This window comes from Tyto alba, unplaced genomic scaffold, assembly GCF_018691265.1.
Source record: "Tyto alba isolate M040663 unplaced genomic scaffold, T.alba_DEE_v4.0 Super-Scaffold_7, whole genome shotgun sequence".
NCBI lineage: Eukaryota > Metazoa > Chordata > Aves > Strigiformes > Tytonidae > Tyto > Tyto alba.
Genome location: NW_024881328.1, coordinates 23,850,537 through 23,866,130, shown reverse-complemented (window position 1 = coordinate 23,866,130; position 15,594 = coordinate 23,850,537). Strand labels below are relative to the sequence as shown.

Here is a 15,594-nt window from a genome sequence, read left to right as displayed (position 1 = left end):
TCAAACCAAAGCCAGAGGTTTATGATTCAGAAGGGGCGGAGGGAGTAAAGGAATGATTCTGTAATTCCATAACTATTTTAGCATTTTACTAGTCTTTGAACGTCTGCAAATAAATTGGGCTACAGAAATAGTTCTAGGAAACAGCAATGTATTATATGCTAAATACCTTCTCAGGTGTTTGGATCTGGAGAGGGTATTTAAATAATACTGTTTAGGTTTTATTAACTCTAGTATTTTCAGCCACATCTGCACAGAGTGATCTAGTTGAAAACAAATTCAAACAAGCAGAGTTAAAGCATGTCTAGTGTGAGCAATGGGGTGTTTATGCTATCCTCACACACACCAAACAAGCAAGTCTATCTACTTTTTTATTTGCTGTTTACCCTTGTGCAGCATATACTATACAAGTGTCTTAACATGTATTGGCATGTCTGACCCCTATGTGAAAGACAAAAAGGATTCTTTGCTTCACTCCATGTGTACCAGGCATTAGACCTATGCAAAGCAAGGCAATAAATTATTCTTCTGATTTGGTTATGCTACCCGCTGACTTAATATTGCTTCTGCTCCTTTTCTACCTCTTTTAAAAAGGAAAAAAACTAACCAGGGAAAGCAACAATGAACAGGGATCTGTGTGTACATAACTTTACAGTTTTGTTTAGCTTGAAACAAAAGATTTTTTTATCTTTAAGAATTAAGATATGAAGTACAGAACAAAGGACTACACAAATAAGATGGAAAGAACAGTACCCAGTTTTCACCTAGACAAACTCTCCAGAGTAGACAATACCTTTCCTTTGCAAATTCCTGGTCATGTTGAAGTGGAAATTTTAGTTTCAATTATTTTGTTTTATAGTGGCCAGTCCGAAACACCTGCTACCCACTTGACAGAAACATTCACAACTGGAATGAAATTAAATTTGTTCAAGCAGATATAGTCCTACAGAGTGCTTCATCACTCGAAGGAGCAGAAGTCAGACCACAAAATCTTCACGTAGTCACTCAAAAGTAGCACTTGAATAATTCAGATTTACAACCCAAATATATTTCTATAATGGACATTTCTAAAATATATTTTCCTTTTGAACTTATTTGTTTGACCTTTCTTCAAGGCTTACTGACTTGGAACAGTGGGTGACTCCAAGTGAGTACACCTGCATGGCCAATTAACTGCACATGTCTGAGCCAGGCTCGGCACACAGAGGTGCACCTGGGATGGAAACAGGCAATTACAAGAACCCAGGCATTACTGAAAGGAGGTGAAAACAGAGGTGGAGCTGGAACAAGCTTTTAAAAAATTGTTTAAGTGGATGAAAGGGTAAACATTTTAAAAAAACAAGGTTTTGTAGATTTTTCAGGGTGGAGAAAGCCACATAAAAGGGTTAAAAACTGAAAATGTGGTCACTTAATTTTACAAATAAAAGTGTATTAACCTGATTAAATTGTGAAGGAGCTAGTTCTAAATAATAAGTAAAGGGTACATACATATGTGCAAAATTTAAGTGGAAAATGTTTACTGTTTGAGTCAGTCAAGTTTTGCTATTGGATGGAGAGAGGTATGAACTCATACTAGCTTCATAAAAGACACTGTTAATATAAAAAACATTTCGTTTATTGTTCATTTGCTAAAGATTTTATACAAACAAATACAAATAACCTGTCCTGGTTTACTAACATAATTTGGAGAACTAGGTAAACTTTTTAATGAAAGCTTTAAAAGGCTGAAAAAGCAAAACAAAACATTAAATATAAATTAACTTAGGTTACAGGGAGATGATGCTTTAATACCAGGAATTCAGCATGAGGAAGAAAAATACTTTTCCTTCACTACTGGAAGAGAATTCTAGCTGCAGAAATGGCGCTGTTTGTTTCCTCCTATGAAAATGAGATAGAAACCTCCTGAGAAGCAAAAAAAAACCACCCAAACCATAGTTTGTATTGTACACAGTTTCAAAAGAGCCAGGGCAATCCGCCACGGCCGGGGAGGGCAGTGCTAGCACCACTGCTGGTCACAGAAGGTCTGTGTGGAGGAGTCAGTGCGGACAGACCACTTTTGCACAGCTTCTGGTCCAGGCTGGCGAGCTGCAAATCATCTGCTCTTCAGAAGTGTGCACCAGTGCTCTGCCTCAGCTATTGTGCACTGACTAGAATATTAGGGGGGTTAATTGTTTTCATGGAAGTGTTATATTAACCATGGAATTGGTGCCAACTCACCAAACCTCCATCATTCAAAGAGGTTACTATTTTAGGAAGGGTATGGCAGGATCCAGCTTTGTCCAGGAAGAGGCCTCTCTGGAGCCACACGATTCTTCCTTCATTGCAGGAGCAGTGCTGATGGGCTACAGCCATCTTAATCTCCCAATAAAGCCACCTGCAATCGGTGCATTTCTGATGAAAGCCATATTTTGTAAGCAAAATTACCTTTTACCACCTCTTCTGGTGGCAGAGAGGACAAGGAGATAGTGATCCAGTCAAATCACTTGGCAGGACTGTGTGGGCAATGGGAATGGTCAAGCGCTGATGTTGGTGATTTAGGAGAAAATACTGAGACAGAAGGGTACTGTTTCTGTTACAGAATTTAAACTGAACCAAAATTAGATCATACTATTGGTATCTGGAAAGGAATACCTGTTGCAATAATATTAGGAAGTGGAAGGAGTAAAACAAGAACTTTAAAAGCAAGATCTTTCACAGTGGCAGGAGACACCATTTCAGCCTTAACAAATCCCTGTGGATGGCATAGCAAGAGGTTTGAATTGTAGTTCCTTATTCCAGATTAACTTGTCATAATAAGAAATTTTGTATGTATCTAAGACTAGATTCTGACCCTTAAAGAAAGAGGCAGTGTCACCCTAAACTAACTTAATAATCATAGACATTTTTATTATGTCTAATCCAGGGTCTTTTTGCACAGTTTATTCATGGATTTAGTACATATATGGTTGAGGATAGTGTTCACAAACAGTCTTTTTTCACGCCTTGATCCATCCTAAGTAAATTAAATTAAGGGAAAAATATATTATCCTGCGATTATAAATTAAATTATGATCAAGGTAATATTAAAATAGAACACATCAATGCTGCATAGACAACTCTAATTCTGACTGCTTCTAATTTTTAAGTCCTTGACTGTGCAATCAATTTTATTTCATTTTAATATGCACATGAAGTATAGCATTTACATGAAACTTCCTGCATTTACAAAAAGAAAATCTGCTGAATAAAGACAGATTTTAATCATATGTGAGTATGGTTATGGTTTACATGGTTGCAAGGGGTCATCAGCAATACCAAACCTTTAAATCTACTTTCTTAAGCCTTTGCTAGTTGAGTTCAAAGAGCAACAGAAAGCTAGAGAAGGCTGGTTTTCCAGCGTGGACCACCTCCTTTGCCAGTGGGTTTCACAGCTGTTTGCAGAGTATCTGTAAACTCCAGTGCTCACCTGCTGGCCCCTCCAGTGCAGTTTGGGGAGTGAGGCTTCTTTAATGGCTGCATTCTGCTGCTGGTTCCTGCAGTATTATTCCTTTGTTCATATCCTGTGAGATGCCCCTGCCTACAGCCTGTCCCATCAAGCTCTTCCCACTGCATCTGTTGCTGACTCTGCTCTGTTTCTCATTCCTTTGTGGTTGGGTCAGGTTGCCTTCTGCTTCTCACTTATGCTGCCTGGGCATTGTAAGTTGGAAGATGAAGTGCAGCCTCTGGCCAGGCACTGTAAAGGCCTCAGCTCCTTGCTCAGAGCCAGGGAATCTTCAGACTGCTTCACTGCCAAGCTCCAGCTCAGCACCTGAAAACAGGCAGATATATGTAAGAATAGCAGTGGTTCCTTCTCTGAGTCTGCAACTACAGATTGCTCCTTACCCTCTTTACTGAAATTTGCTTCAAAATATGGAAGGCAGCATTTCAACATGACTGTAAGAATTTAGTGAAGACAAGATGAAATATTCTCCCCTAGCTGGATCCTGGAAATTACTTACCTCTTATTGGGCATCTCTTCTCTCTAGGACTTCCATGTCTACTGTGTGCAGGAGGAACACTTTTGGGAAAGGTATTTTTTTTTGTCACCGAGGTGGATCAGTGAGCTGGAGACTGTTGTGCCTGAATTTTTTCATGACCCCATAGGCACATGCTGCATCTGTCACCATAAAGTTCCTTTCAAGAGGATTAAGACCCACTCTGTGTTTTTTCAATTGTTTTTCTTCCTATTATAGGAAAGGCTCTAAAAAATGTGTATGACAAACTGCCTTGGTATGATCTTGTGCCTTAGAGACAGCCAGCTTTTTTCTGTTGGGAAGTTTTCTTTCCCACTTGCTATGAAGTCAGCCTTTTGGCATTCTTATAGCATTTTCTTTACTTGCTTCACCTACAGTTAAGTCAGAGATAATTTTCTTTGCTCACAGAGCTTGTTAAATTTTTCTATTAAGGTTTTTGTCTTTCATTCAACAAAATTACCAAGCAGGTGATTCTAATAAAACTTTGTGAAGTGTATTTGACTATTTTATTCAATGTTATGTACAAATAATTTAATTTAATCTCATAGAGCCTATATCAATTATTTGCCATTGGTATGGCCTCTTCCATTAACTCAGAACTGACTCTGAAATGGTGGACTTGAAATCAAAGTGCATGAACAGGCCACTTGGGAATTGTCAGAACATACTAAATCATGGCCACTCTGAAGTAACAATATATTGATTCCCAATGTAAAATGCAGCTACTCACATATGTAAGCTGCACTCCACTGATACAAGGTATTCTTTTCTTTCTAATTTAAATAGAATTGTATTAGCTTTGGGTCAAGAACAATTGGGAATCTCATAAAGTTTCATTGATTCCTTTGTGTTGTCTTCCCTGTGTTACTGGAAATTTTACTCTAAAAAACATAACCTGACATGGCAGTATATATATCTTGCAAGAATGGAACCTCTTAGGTTTTACAGAATATATTTAACATTTCTAACTGGTTATATATATGGCTAACTCATACTCATTACTTTTGAGGAGGAGATCCATTCTACAGAACCTTAGTCTAGCCAGAAATGTTACCCACATGATGTTTGTGCATATCTATGAGCTCTTCACAGATGGGGTGTTTGCTTTCTTTTCTACCTTCTGTCTAAAATCCTTTTCCCAAGTTCTTTTATTATTGGACTGACTTGTAGATTTGTGTTTCTTTCTGAAGTATCTTGGATTTTGCTTCCAAAGTCAGGAGTTGTGTTTGAGTTACATTTACTTCAGACTCCCCTTCATGAGTCTTTTGTTTCTTTCAGCTTAACGTTAAAGTTCTCTTTCACCTCTCCAGAAGCCGTAGTAGTTCAGATACACAGTTTGTGTTAGCCTATTATTCCATCACTAGCATCAAAAGCCTGGGAAAGGCTAAAACAGTGCAAGACCTTAGTGATGCTTTCCCAGACTACCCTTTCATCAGCCAAGAGTATTTTGAACATTAAATAATTTCCAATTCACCTACAATTTACTTCTTTGTTTTGATACATGCAACTGGAAATATATGTTCTACTAAAATGATTTTCAGGAGCAAAATTTAATTTAGTTGCCTTCCTTCTATTTCACATTTCCTACATGCATGAGGAAGGTGCCATAAAGAGACACAGTCACCATTAAATTCAAACCAAGATAGCATAAGGGTAAGAGATGAGTGTTTAAGAACTAATGCTTTCATCTTGTCAAACTGTGCACTGAGATTAATCTTTAACATTTTATAATTCTATGACACATGTTTGATTATGACTCAATAATGACATTTTAAATATCCATACAGGACAATCTTGAAGTCCACTGTAAAAGAGAAGTTAAATAGATTTAAAATAAAAACAAACAAACAAACAAAACCTTAGAGTGTCTAAGTGGTTCTCTTTTCATATTGAAATGTGTAGTAATGACTCAAGAAAACTAATGAAGAGAATGACACGGCAAGAAGACCAGTGGGTATTTTGGTTAGTTCCTGGTACAACTAAGGAAACCACAAAACCACATCAATCCATAGTCTGCTCAACCAGTTACAACAGAAAACATTTCTGGTTTTGTTTCTAGAACGGCAAACCGCAAGAGTAAAGATGGTTTAGCTTATTCTCAGAAATTAACCTAGATTGCTTTCAGAACCTTATTGACATTTAAAACTAGTGTCTCGGTGCAGTGTTTGGGTGTGACATGAAGTGAGCCATACAAGCACTGGTACTGTGTATGCCTCATGAACTGTAAAAACTTAATTCTGACTATTTTCTACTTCTTCCAGATGGAATAAGATTACTTCTGATTCCTGCAAGAATCAACACATCTCCTAGCCATATTTTATGTTGCACTATAAAGGGAAAAGGTAGTTATCAGTTTATTTAAATAATCAAGTTTTATTTTAAGGTATCAACTGCTTCACAAAATAAACAAGGAGTAATACAAGTTGGGGAAGAAGGTTGTTCTCTGTTCTCAGCAGTTCTTAAGTGATTCTGTATGGCAGGACTGATGACTACTCACCTAGAGACAATGTTGGTTTCTTTGCTTACGAGGTATACCATGACCTTATGCTATGCTTCTTACCCAGCAGATGCAACCCAGTATGCATTTGTCCCACTGGTTTGGAATGCTGCTGAGATCATTAGTCTGTATTTCAGCCAAGCACCTGAGGGATCTCAAATTTGGTGGTTATGTCCAGCCATGCTCCTGGGTGACAGTGCTGGCCCAGAAGGGGTCCTGAGAGATTTCTTAGCAGTGTCCACAAAGCCTTCTCAGAGCAGCTATGCAAGATGTTGCAGGATCTTTTAGTATCCCTAGAGTAGGATGGATATGCTTCTATCTCAGAATCATCTCACAAGCTGAGAGAGTTGGGGTTGTGCAGCCTGGAGAAGAGAAGGCTCTGGGAAGACCTTACCGCAGCCTTCCAGTACTTAAAGGGTGCTACAGGAAAGATGGGGAGGGACTCTTTGTCAGGGAGTGTAGGGATAGGATGAGGGGTAGCAGTTTCAAACTGAAAGAGGGTAGATTCAGGTTAGCTATAAGGAAGAAATCCTTTCCTGTGTGGGTGGTGAGGCAGTGGCACAGGGTGCCCAGAGAAGCTGTGGCTGCCCCCTCCCTGGAAGGGCTCAAGGCCAGGTTGTACGGGGCTTTGAGCAGCCTGGTCTGGTGGAAGGTGTCCCTGCCCATGGCAGGGGGGTTGGAACTAGATGATCATTAAGGTCCCTTCCAACCCAAACCATTCTATGGTTCTATGATTCATTGGAGGACTATGGAGTAAAAGCAAGGCTGACCCGTTCAGAAAGTTAGTCCTACACCCGTATTGATGACACAGACAATCCCTCTATGTTCAGCTATATTGGCTTCTTGGTATGCAACAGCAGAGCTGTGTAAACAGCTGCAGCACAGCCAGGAATCCAGGAACATAGCTGGAAATGTTTTCTGCTTCTAAAAATGTCTGAACCTTGCAAGTGTAATTAAATCTTTCTGTAAATGGAAAGCCAAGGAATGGCATTTTTCTCTGATGCAGATCATAGCCAAACTGCTCCTAGTTGTAAGTATAGCAGCACTATCAATCACTACAGTCTTTAAGCTGCAAATAACCTAGAAGCACCTCTGTGTTTGACATCTGTAACAAAATGAATGCCTGGTTAGCATTCTTCCTCCCACAGATCCCATTGGTTCTTCTCATTTCATCTGCCTAGAAAAGTAAAGGTTATCTAGAAATTAGCTCATAGGTTATTGTATACAAATAGTAATCTGTTGGCCAAATACCTGTCCAGAACTGGGAACTTTTTCTCTATTTATGAATCTTTTAATAGCATAATAAGCAGCGCAAATATATATTGATGTTCCAGATAACTGTATGTGATGATCAGTATTTTTTTGTGTATCCATGATTCAGTAAAGAGAAACACAAGGAAAAACAAAATTATTTAGGATAGCCAAATCTAGAAAGACGCCAAATAATATCAGAAAGTTTTAATAATAGCAGGTGACTAATACTGAAATATCTAGGTCCTTCAAATTTCCCCAAGAATCAGTAAGCATATGATACAGTGCAATAATTCAGTTCTGAGATTTGTTTGTTTATTTAGCAAGGGATTGTCTGAAATGGTGGTAATCTGCAGAATGTCTATGACCTGTTTAAAAATGTACTCAAAGCTAGTCCTCTCTTTGTGTGTGACTCCTAGGGAAAATTATAGACCTCATATGGCACTCCAGCTACTCTCTCACACTCACCTTTTAAACTGTTTCCTCTTGATGACTGCTTGGTGAGAAATATTTTTGAAGCCTTTTGTTAATCATCTCTAGAGTAAATAATATCTTAATATATTAATTGTTCAAGAAAGTAAACATTTAAATCATTATATCAGAGCTTTGCAGGGTACAAATGATCAAAATGTGTTAATCCTTCTCATTTCTTACAAAAGCGTTCAAATAGTCTTCTGTTGACAAACATCTTCCAAAGAACAAAGACAATTTTGGAAGACTAAATAATAGCTTTCCTAGTCTAAGTGTCTAACTATAAATTATAATTGAGTAGTATATGGTAAGTTAAGAAGGAAAAGAAAACCACTCTTCTATTTTCTGAGCAATTTTCTGGGCAATTTTTAATAAAGAGTGAGCTCTTAGGGAGCTCTCTTTATAATATGTTCTAGTTGAGTCTTAAAATCTACCATATAGATCATAATCTGTGGAATTGTTATGGTTAAGTACCCTTACACTACTGACATTAATGGTTGAATCCTTAACCGTTAAACTTTTAATATCGCTGTCAGTATGTTATTTAAAATTAAATCTAAAAATCACCAAGGGAAAACATTAATACTATCAAATGCCCCAACTGTACTCAAAAACACAGTTCTTGAAATATTGACCTTCACAAAACTGAAATTAGGCTTACTTCCAAAGAGTTTATTTTTGAACTTTGAAGAGCTTATGCAGTATTTGTATGAACTAAAAATAAACCCATTTGATATTATGAATGTAGTTTTTTGAGGGGTTTTTGGTTTGTGCTTTTTTTTTTAATCAAGCAGAATTGATGATTAGTAAGTATATGAGCCTATTTCCGAGCTTCCTTGTTAGAAACAGTTCTGGAACTCTGTGATGAGGGATGCTATTCAAGAAACATGTGACAGGCATTTAGCTTTCTAAAATGTGCAGCATGTGAGATGAACCAAGGCGCAGTAATTGCAATGCTTCCCAGGCCTCTTCATTTGAAGACTTCCAATGCCTGTTGTGGCAAATCTCAGTTTGGCAGTTTTCTACTTCTACTGGAATAACTGCCTCATCTCTCTTCACTGGACATGCTTCCTTCCCTTTATTTCTAGTTTAAGCCTGGCCCTGAAGCGCAACAGGTTTACTTTCTTTACCCTGTTACTTATGCTATTTATATTCATAAGTCCCTGCTATTTACCTTCATAGGTTTCTGCTGTATATTTCTTGAAGAGGAAAAATACACCTCTGGAAACAAAGACTTTTACTTTGGCATGTCTTTGCTTTAGACTGCACGATGCTAGACTTTTAGATGGCTTTTCTGTGATAGGAAGGTACCGAACTGCAAATTTACCAGTGCGTCTGTGCCCCACCACGGTGAAGCACCCGCTGGCAGAGGCACCCTGGGCTGTTGCACCAGGCGCTCAGCATGGCAGAAATCTGCGTGCTCCCCTCGGTCTCAGAGGACTCTAGTGTCTTGTCATGCTTTCCGCAGCTCTATCTGCTACTTCTTTGTAGAAAGGGAGCCACAGAAGGTAGCTGACCCACAGCCACAGGATGTACGTGCTCTCCCTTCCTCACGATACCCGCAAGCACAGATTTTCCAGATCTCTGACTCTTTACAGGCTCTTCTCAGTTTCCCTCCTCAGGGATATGGTAGCAGCAAAATTTGTCCAGATGCCAGAAAATTTAGCTGGTGCAGTAAATCTGCAGAACTCAGTGAAACAACTGAAAACATATTCTAAATTTCTACATTCCCATTTTGTTGCGTCTCTTGAGCATTTTTTTTAGTTTGAGTTCCCCCTTTCTGCATGTGCCTTTTTCTCCTAATTAGGGTCTTTTTTGACGTCTACAATTATTGCTGTTCTTCTGTCTTATATAAATTGCTGATGCCCCATGATTTACCTAAAATGGTGGGTGACACTTCCTTCCATAATCTCTAATTGGTTTTGAAAGCTGACTCTCATCATCTTCATCAGGTGATCCTTTGTCTTCTTAGTCCACTTGGTAGAATCAGTTTCCCTGGCACAGCCATTTACTTAGCATATCCATTTTAGTGCTCAGATAAATCTATTTACATGTTAATAAGCCTCACTCCTTCCACCACCCAACTCAGACATGCACAGTATATTTTTCAGTGCCAATGTCTGTCTCAAAAGAAATTAAACCATTGATTTAAGATAATACAAAATTGAATGACTAACTTGGTTACTCTTCACGTTCTCTAAGAAGAATGCAGAAATCTTTCTTTCATGCTTAGTATCCTTGCATCCCATCAGTGTTATTCAGCATCCTGGAGCAGTTTGGAAAAGAGATTGTGCCTGTTGCCTCCTACTCAGATGTAAAGATATTTAATTTAATTCAATCTCCCTCATCAAATATCAGCTGTACTAAAGATTTTTGTGTGACTGTGCATTGCATAATGCTTAGCAAGCTTCTTGCACAGCTCAACAGAGTTATCACATGGCCATCATGGAATGAGTTGGAATTATGTTTCTCATCTCCTGGGCCAATTTATTGCACTACTTGGGAAAGTTTCTAATCTCAGTTATACTAAAATCAATTATAACACTCTGGATATTTGCCAGCACAAGATCAGATTCTGATTCATTCTTTTGTGCTTTTTTCCTCCTCATTTCCTTTTTATTATGAAATTTTGTGACATAGTCAGAAATTGGTTATAAAATTATATATTTTTGCTAATGTGTTTTATATTTGGAAACTTCTATTTGAAGCAAAGTTAGTTCTTATATAATTGGGCATGCATACTTTTGTTCTATGTTCTCTGAATACCCACATTGTTAGCCACAAATGCCTGGCTAAATCTATGTTCAACTGTAAACATCCTAAAGTCTTTTTAATTATTAACACAAATAATTGATTCTAAAATCCACTATGTCATAAGCAGCATGCTATAACAACTTGCTCTGGTTTGGGGTGTGTGGATTTTACCCGCCCTGTTTATTATGTTTGTTACCCACCATGTGTATTATGCGTGTGAATACATGCATCATTACCAGTGGAAAAAAGATCAACAAATGATTGCTTTTCCAACAACTTCTACTAAACATTTTATATATATATGTATATATATATTTATATATAAAAGCACATCTATTGTGTAACTTACTGCTTGTTTAGTAACATAAATTTTACTTTCTTCTAAAAAGTGGGATAACTTGATTCAAGTCGGTAAGGGTGTAAGTCACTGTGAGAAATATTTTCAACATTCTGGTCAACAAATCCAGCTTCCAGTCATTCTGATGCTCTTGAAAACCTTTCCTTCCCAAGGCATTCACCAGGCCTTCCCATCAATTAAGACCACTCACCTTTTTCTTTGAAATCTTTTTTGTCATTTAATAAGTGAATAGACTTTTAAATAAGATTTCTAATCGGGGTTCATTTTCCCTTGTTGGCTATCAACAAAAGTAGAATTAGAATGGAATTAACTCAGTTGTAAGATTTTCACCTTGTTTTTTAACCTAGTCTTTTCATGGAGGAAGCTATTAATGGCAATCTGATCAGTGAAATACATGTAATACTTTCCCTCCACCCCCAAGTTTCCAAGAACTGTTTGAGGTTTGTTTTCCAAAAAAAAAAAATAGTAGCCGTAGCAATTCACATTCTTGTTCATTTCCATACATAGAGAAGCCTGAAAATAAGTTAAACCCAACCTTCCTAAATTGGACCAAGTATTACTGTCATTTACACCCTAAAAATCAACATGAATGAAGCACGAAGCAGAAGACAAGCTACAGACTGTAATCATTCTAAGTGACTAATCTGTTTGTTTTAGTCTACTATACCCATCCGTTTTCCTTATTCTTCACTTGCTTCCACTTCGTATCCAATTCATGACATGAACACATACAAGTCTACCTACTACATCCAGGCTTCACAACGTTGACTAATCTTCCCAGTACTTTTCATGCAGAACAGCATGAAGCAGCTAGCACAGACTGTTACATTCAGCTTGACACTCACTTTGAACCCATAATATGTCTGGCTAAGTCAGTGAGCAGTTGTAAAATCATATTTTTCCATAGAAAGGGATACTTTGCAAAGATAGCAAGGGAGATAGATGAGTGATATTCTTCAAGAGGTAAACATAGGTCTTCCAAACCTTCAAAGAATGATGTTATCCCAGATGAAATAATCTTACGATGCTCTGTTTAGTGAAATATCTCTTTCTGGAGCCCCTTGTGGAACATATTATTTTACTGCTACAATACATAGGCTGCAGAGCAAAATCACAATTCTTCTTTCTCAGAAATGAAAAGCAGACATTTCAATGAAATGCTGCAATATTCACGCTACTCAAGTAGCCCCAAGGGCTCAGTGCCTTGAGGAGTGGTACAGCCAGGCTCCCAGGCACGAGTGGGAATCTGTGATTCTTGTCTATGTCAGTGGGCAAAGTGGAAAGCAGCAGTATGTGTTGAAAATGGAAATTGTTTCCCTCGAAAAGCAGGGTTCTTGTTCAGGCTGGTCAAATATTTGCTATCAGAGTTGTTCTTCAGTGGCAGACTACACTCATAAGTATTTTTTTTTCCTAAAATATATCTATTATCTTTGGAACACTGAGTTTTCAATATTAAAAAAAAAAAAAATCTCATATGAACATAGAAGGTTTCAAGTAAAAACTGAAAACCATCCAAAATTTTCTCTGTGAAAATAAAGGACTTTTTTGTTCATGTCTGATCCTTGCCTCTTTTACAAGTCCACAGCCAGTCTTAGAGTTATTAACAAATAGAAACCTTTGTTAGAAATTAGTACTGACTGAAAATATGTCACAAGAACCTGCCTACAAGCAGAGATTATCTAATAAATATTTTTCTTCTAATTTTTTATTATTCTACTCTTTTTTCAATTTGCAGTGAAGTTCTCATTTATTGAGCAAATAGTAGAAACATTGAGCAAATATTGAATAAATAGTTTTTATTACTTTAAAACAGATCATGAACTTTAGATCTTTACCTACATTAAGTTCCTCACAAAAAAAAAAAATAATCATACACTACCTTCTATTATTAGTCTACTGGTTTTGTCTATTATGTGCTCTGTTATAGCACCTCAAAGCTCCAGCGTGACAAGTGAAGAGCGTGACAAGTAAACAGAGAAAAAAGATAATCCCTGCCTCGGGGTTTGTGATCTTCACAGGACTTTTCAGGCTGAAGTGAACACACTTCTCCACACTCTGCCCCTTTGAGATCCAAGCTAGCTCTGAGCTGGAAGGGAGCAGCATCATTAACTCAAGTCAGTAAATCCTGCTGAAAGGCAGCGTGTGCTCCTGCAGCAACAGCCCGGACAGTACATCTACCTGCAGCCTTCTCACTACACCTTTCAGATGGGCTCATGGCTCTCTGTGAGAGACAATGTAGGCATACCCTCGGTATGAAATGTGAGCCTGTGACAACTATATAAAGACAGTTAATAAAAAAGGAAAGAATGGAAAATAAGTGAGCCTTGATAGCCAAGCTACTATCCAGTTTCTGTAGGCGCTACAGTCACAGGTAAGTTCAAAGAAGCCATTTCAGAAAACAAGATGATTTTTTTTGTGGATGTCTTGCAGGAAGGTGTCACACAGCGTGTGGAGATACATAGGAGTGTATAAATGTGCTTTCTTGAATATTAATCAGTTATGTGATGGAGACCAGAATCCAGTCAATTACAGTCTTCAGTGAAAGACTATAATTTTAGAGGAGTCTAGGACCTTAAGCATGAGAATGGATAGCTTATGTCTGAAATCATGGAGAAGCAGCGGAGGAGGGCCATGGTCAAAGCAAGAGGTTGGGAGAATGACCCTTGCAGCAGCTTTCTTTCTGTACATACGGAGTGGGGAAAACTGCATTTGTTGAAGCTGGAGAAGAAAGTAGTTGGAAAGTGAGATAATCAGACTTGATCAGTGAGTTTTAGCAATGAGTTCAGAGTATCTTAGTCTTGTTTGGGAAAAAAGAGTGTACTGCAGCAGCACTGGCTTTGGCTCACCTGCCTGGTTAAATCAGACATATGAGTGTTTTGCATGACAGGAATGCTACAAAACAGCCAAAGCAGACCATCTATTTTTCTGCAATTCACTTCAGCTTGGCTGTTTATATTACAGACAGGAATTATTTGTTCAATGTCTGAGAAAAGAACAGAGCACGACTTTGAAGAGAGATTAAATATCTAGTTGTGAAGGGAGATTGCATGTTTGGGTTGTTCCAGTATCGTACAAATCTAAAGAGGCTGGGGTTTGCGTTTTTGATGCTTTCTTGTGTTTGGTGGGGTTTTTTCCCCCAGGCAAATCTCCTATGGATGTTGGTGAGACTTTTTGGGTAAAAAAGATTTCAAGATTTAGCCCATGTTACGTTGTAAAAGTGATGCAAATAGTTCTGTCATACTATCCCTAGCAATCGAGTCTGTTTCATGTAGCGTAATTTGGGAAGGAAGGAATACAAGAGAGTTATCTGGATATATTTGTAGATATGAAGCAAATTAAATTTGTATAGAAATATTTAAAATATATATTAGACTGATAGAAAGCAAGTGTATTTACAGATACTGCATCTATGTGAATATTTTCAAAGTTCGATTTAAGGAAAAATGCTCTAATAGCTGCTGCCCTTAATAAATCTGAATTTAATCATTTTAAATATTGATATTGATAAAGTTAACTTAAAGTGAAAGATGTGTTTGTGTACAGATATGCATATATATAATATATAAATTAGTTTTGAAACACTTCACAGATTAAAGTAAAATATTTTAAGGCACTACTGTATGAATTAAGACTTATTTCTAGATATAAAAGTTTCAATGTAATGTCATTAAACCAATCCCTGTCTCAGTCTCCCCATCTCTTCAGTCCCCTCCAGTTATGAAGCCACAACAGAAATTTCCAAATCTAATTTTTAGTTTCCCTAACTTCTCTGCCTGCGACCTGTGAAGAAGTGAAAGACAGGACCTGATCTGCAACATGCTGTGGGCAGTATCATTTGACTCTTCCATGACACTGACACCAATAAAAGGACCGGGCACTGATACCACTGTCTTATTACTACTAAGCCTTTTGGACAAGGGATCAGAAGACTTCAAGACAGAGGCAAGATTTTCTTTGCTACTCTAAAAAACTAGATGCATACATTTCTATCATTCTTTAGTAAAGAAGATGGGGCCAAGACATGGGAGGTAGCTAATGGCAGAGAAATAAAGCAGAGCACAGGACTTGTGCAGATACCTTGCAATAGCACCTATCAATTTTGGTATAATGTACTTTTAGAATAGTGGTACTACTTCAATGTCAATATAATGCCCATTACTACTTGTAACATAGCTGCAACTGTAAGCCAAGCTTATAGTTAACAGTTTGCAGTATGAATTAAGTGGGAAACTATTGGGACTACTCAAAGGGTTCATAGAAATTAAGAATAGAGA

General features: G+C 37.7%; 1 long non-coding RNA gene across 3 annotated transcripts in view; it reads left to right on the top strand.

Moving 5' to 3' along the window:
- Positions 1–15,257, top strand: part of LOC116960871 — a 67,582-nt gene extending 52,325 nt beyond the window's left edge. Inside the window, exons 5-6 of one of the 3 annotated variants that reach the window (XR_006164521.1) lie at positions 13,248–13,691; positions 15,076–15,257. This is a non-coding gene — a long non-coding RNA (uncharacterized LOC116960871). Of the gene's footprint in view, positions 1–13,247; positions 13,692–15,025 lie in introns of all 3 variants that reach the window. The other 2 variants (XR_006164520.1, XR_006164522.1) reach the window with 2 other exon arrangements.
- The last annotated feature ends 337 nt before the right edge of the window (positions 15,258–15,594 follow it).